The 5,100-nt window shown below is 41.5% G+C and overlaps 1 non-coding gene across 1 annotated transcript; it reads right to left on the bottom strand.

Moving 5' to 3' along the window:
- Window positions 1-2,196: 2,196 nt before the first annotated feature.
- Window positions 2,197-2,280, bottom strand: TRNAL-CAG (transfer RNA leucine (anticodon CAG)). Its single transcript has one exon. It is a non-coding gene; the product is annotated as a tRNA-Leu (tRNA).
- Between the last annotated feature and the right edge of the window lie 2,820 nt (window positions 2,281-5,100).

The raw sequence follows: 5,100 nt of genomic DNA, 5'->3' as shown, positions 1-5,100 counted from the left end.
GCTATAAAACTGTGGGATGGTTTATCCGTCAGCATTGAATCTTCATCCTTTCATACATTTTGTCATACCTTTAAGCAGTTTAATATGTGTAACTAAGTTTACGTCATTCATTACACTACATTTGTCATTTGTATGTATTTACATTTTTCACGCACTATAGGCTTGTATACAATCAATTTGTTTTCATTTATCTTATTTTTGCTATGTTGTATTTTCGCGATTGTGTGTGTTTCTTCTAGTTAGCTTGCTCTTCTTTAATACATCTCTACATTGTTATTATTAACTGAGGGTCCCTTTGCAGTCTTTGACTTTGGGGCCCTCATCTGTATATTGTCTCTTACCAATTCATTGTATCTAAAGAATAATAAACTGAAACTGAAACTGCTTAACAAAGGAAGCACTTGCTTTAAGCCTGATTTGTCAAAGATAGTAATCAGCTGGTAAAGCTAGCAAATTACACCCGTTAATACCTGTTTACGGCCTTTTTTCTAAGAGTGCGTGGGGATTGTTTCACGATAGCCAACAAACCTCCACGCTCAATGCGGCCGCGCCCTCCGGGATGATTAACGCTCATTAGGCTACACATTTTATCATATAAGCGCAAGTTCAAAACTTTGACCGTCGATATTAACGCACCAGGTCTATGCGGTTTCTGCAAAGTTCCTTCTTAGCTTAAAGAATAGCGTGTACGAAGAAATTTTGTTTAAGAAGTTTCTTAGTTCTTGCGTTGTACCAAGTTAGTGCCTATTTCATAACATGATTTAATATCTCCTTTGTTCTTGTAGGAAGATATTACGCTTGAAATGAGCAATTTTCTAAACAAAGGGGTTGCTTGACATGCCCGCTTTCATTTTCAGTGAATAGTGATATACGCTCCTGTTGCATTAAAAACGGGCAAAAACAAGTTGTTGTTTTTTTCACCACCTTTAACGGGATCCTATATTGTTCTCTGGCAACACTGAAAGCCACGTAGGAAGTAAGTTCAGGCATTAGCCAAGCCTGAGAAGCAGCCGGAAGCGCATGGAGCGCGTTGCTGTAGACTTGATTGTGCGCTGACCTGCGCTGTTCGTTCTGTCGTCTTTCATGGTTATCGCTCGTTTCTCTCCGTGCACTATGGACGCCGTCCTAACTATTCAAGATGGAAGCATTGCCCAGGTAATTTCATCTTTAATTAGCCCCGCTACGCAGTGCGATGGTTTAGAGTGATTGACCGGCGTCGACTCTACTTTGGTGAGCGGGTGGCACGGATGATGACAAATAAGGCCCGGATGCCAAACAGGAAGCACAGAAAATGAGAATTTGTTATGTATATGTCTATGTGCCCGAGGGCTACTAAAGAGGTGCCTCAGTAGATCTCTACTAAAGTGCAACTGAGCAGTGAAGCTTTGTTTCTGCTTTCGACTCAATTCTCTCAGAACGTCAGTTGTCCCCATTATTTTAACCCTTTGAGACGCTGTCTACACAATTGTGCACAGCAGAAGAGTGCATAAATAGCAAAAGCACTGATGAAAGTAATGGTATTTAAAAAGTGTTTCATGCATCTTGAAACTCTTATTATTGGAACTGTGCTGCCATTTTGAATAACGTGCAAAATGTTTTAGCGAAATGAGAGGGAAGGTAGACGACCGGGTGTTTTTACTCTGTGTCAGTATGTTGTATGTAGCGCGTTCACTTCTTTCATTGTTTTTTACAATGTCCTGCATGAGCCATAACTTTCAAGTGGCTGAATAAGTGCTTTTCAAGCTTTTCAAAACACGAAATAGTACATGTTCTCATAATTTGTGATCCTGTAGTGAGTTTTCGCATGGAGTCGAAATTTTGTAAACTTGACAAAACTCGCTAAACAATTGAAAATTCTTAATATTTGCTGCAGCTGTATCCTTTCTATGATTCTGAAGATGCAAGAGATGTGGTGAAAGCAACTTTTCAATCAACGGGATAAAGTGGTGTCTGAAAGGGTTAAGAACTGCTTAGCTATAAGAATGTTTTTCCACCAGTGCTTAACAAATCATTACATATGTCTACTGTAGCAGAATTATAAACATGCAATGAAAGCACTTATTTCGAAAAAGCAGATTATCATCAGATTGCGCCTTTAGCCCACAAAACCCCCTAGCTACACCATTAAAAACGAAGTATCCGGTACAAGCACGCAAAACATTAAAAAGAAGCCGCATAAGCAGAAGAAAGAGGTTGTGTCAGAAGTGGGATTTGAACCCACGCCCGGAAGACCGGACTGCGACCTGAACGCAGCGCCTTGGACCGCTCGGCCATCCTGACAAGACGTCTGCTGTTTGGCACAAATTGCAACTTGTGCAAGAGAAACGCACCTCCGACAGTGTGGAAAGCAACTTTTTTTACTGGAAATGCTTTGACATTTCTCTGTTGTTGACGAGCTCGACTCGTCCAGGTACAAAATGCAGTTGCTCTTTATTTGTTAAAAAAGATGGTTTCGTGTAAAGCTGTTTATATTTAGTTTTGTTGTCAGCGTACATCCACAGATGGGTGCTGGCAAAACAATGACGAAAACGCCATACCAAGTAGTAAATAGGCTGACAAGAAATTTTGATGATAAGGACCGCAAAGGCGAGGCACCTACCCACAGCTGTTATTGCTGTTGTTGTTGTTGATTCAAAACATGGCTCGTACCCACAAATGGAAGGGATCCCATTTTCCATTTTCCACAACTGGAAAATGGGATCTCAAAATCACGTTATCGTCTTTGTCTTCGGGTAAAAACCTTGTAGTAGCGCCTCGAGAAATTGATACCGCAACACAAGATTACTCTAAACTTTTGTAACCTATACTTTTAAGCAGAAAATGACAATGAAACGCGATATTTGTATATTTCTCTCCGAATATTCAGATTCTGAAGATTAGCGTCATCTCAGCGCGTCAACACCGGGCGAAAAAATAAATTGAATTACGTACGACATCTAATTCGTCGGCAGCGCTAAGAGCACCTCGAAGGAACCGTGAAAATTCGATCGTCTAAAAAGAAGTTCATATTGACAGAAGCGACATAAACAAAAAACTCCAGACATACTATTCCTAGCTGACGTAACATCTACCATGAAAAATTATAAATAAATATACTTAAAATAAAAGGACAGCTGCAAAAAGATACATTTGTTGGAGTTCTATGACACACAACACTATTCTATGGACTGAGTGATTGCTGGCTGCGTGCACTGTAGAAACTGGTTCGCTGTCACAAAAGCTGACATGTTATGCCCAGCGTGCTAAAAAAAAAATCTGTGTTTTCATATTGTCGAAAAAGAATGTACCAAATAATTCAATGCGTTATCAGTTGCATGAATTGCGAAAACTGCTGGGCTCGTGCCCGCAATAATTATCAACCTGGATGGCTTCCTCAGTCGCTGTTTTCGTTGTCAACCCTACAGGTTTCGACGTCATCACCGACGCTGACGTAGCTGTTTGTGTCCACAGATGCCCCACTTCACTCTTGGTAGATATAGTAACACACAGCTTAAAAAAACAGCAGCTGCCAACCTAAGCACACGGACCGCGCGGGGTTGTTACTCCGCCAGCCAATACCAGAAGCAAGCAAAATTGTCGTCATACGACCTTTTCAAAGTGGCATCGTACTTGATACATCCAGAGCGTCTGCTGTTCTTGAAGTCTTTTCATCGGCAGAAGCGGTGCGATGCACAACAGACGTGGGCAAACTGTATGGAGTCTGAGCCTTTCACTCTCCAAAAGTCCGCGGTACAGTTCATTTCACTGCTGACTCCTTTTTACCCATGAAACTTTACTACCAACTGAAGTGTAACTTGATGATGAATAGTTGCAGCGAAGCAAGCGTTTTATGTCAGTTCAATAAACAATTACGCTTTCACCATCCCACCATAGTAGACGAATGAAGACGTACAAAATTACGCGCTCATAATTTTATTTTTGTCGTTACCGCCTTATTTAGATAACATGGAAAATTTGACGTACGAAATATTTGCAGTCTCGCGGAGGAACAGTGGCTGGCGTTTATGAGACCATGGGCGGGGCTTCACACTGCAGACTTAGTTGTATCCGACTTTAGCAAAGTTGCCTCCTCCAAGCCCATCTGGGCTTCTCACTGGACCAGCGCAGGAGCGTCGAGAAGTTTGGTCTAACTGAATTAGCGGGGACTGTTATGTGTGCCTCTTTTGCACTGAGCATGCATATGGATAACTGGCCAAATATTCGCCAGCTATTCCTAATTACCGAAAAATTCCAAAAGCAAGCGTGAAATGTTTGCCGCGTATTGCGCATTTGTAGGCCTTCCAACTCCTTATGAGCACTGGTTCGAGTTTCAAATATTATGCCTACTACGGCATAGTGAGCTCATGGACAAACGTACTGCCGAGCTACGCTTCTGCGAACGCCGCGCGCGAGGCTAAATTTAGCTCCGATTGTGTCTTGCGTGGAGCAGCAAAGGCGTCATCTGTACACATGATAGATGTATGGTCGAGTAATGACTTCTTTCCTCTGCGCAATGGTACCAATGTGAGGTGCGGGTGTAGTAAGGTAGCAAAAATGTAAGCAACAATGCTATAACACGCTTTCGTTACATAGGTTTCAGTAAGCAATCCCATTTCGGACTTTTACAGCGAACCTGTTAAGGGCTACTTTCCAGAGTATCATGCCCGCGTGTAGTAAATAATCTCGAAAACAGTGAAATGCCTGGCCGACCCGCGGCGGAGGTGAAGCGGGTGTTAAGCAATCTCCATACGTGGGCCGATGCCGAAAATAGTGAAATCACGGGCCGACCTGCGGCGGAGTCCTTGTTCTCCATATATATATATATATATATATATATATATATATATATATATATATATATATATATATATATATATATATATATATACCGCTTCGCTGGTGATCTTTCTTCGTATAGTGGAATGGCACTGAGTTTTTCTTTTTTTAAACGTTTCAAGCAAAAAAAAGTTAATGAAGAACTTACGGTACATACATGCAAAAGGCCCCATTGCAAGAAAAAACATAGTATGTCTTAGCGCACATAATAAAGCTGTTACGTTACTAGACTGCCAGAAACACTAAAGGACGACAGCATGCTGAAATCAATAGTTGTCAAGGAGG

This window comes from Dermacentor albipictus, chromosome 3 (genome assembly GCF_038994185.2).
Source record: "Dermacentor albipictus isolate Rhodes 1998 colony chromosome 3, USDA_Dalb.pri_finalv2, whole genome shotgun sequence".
Classification (NCBI taxonomy): Eukaryota; Metazoa; Arthropoda; class Arachnida; order Ixodida; family Ixodidae; genus Dermacentor; species Dermacentor albipictus.
Note: the sequence above shows the minus strand (reverse complement) of the source record. Positions and strands in the feature narration are given on the sequence as shown.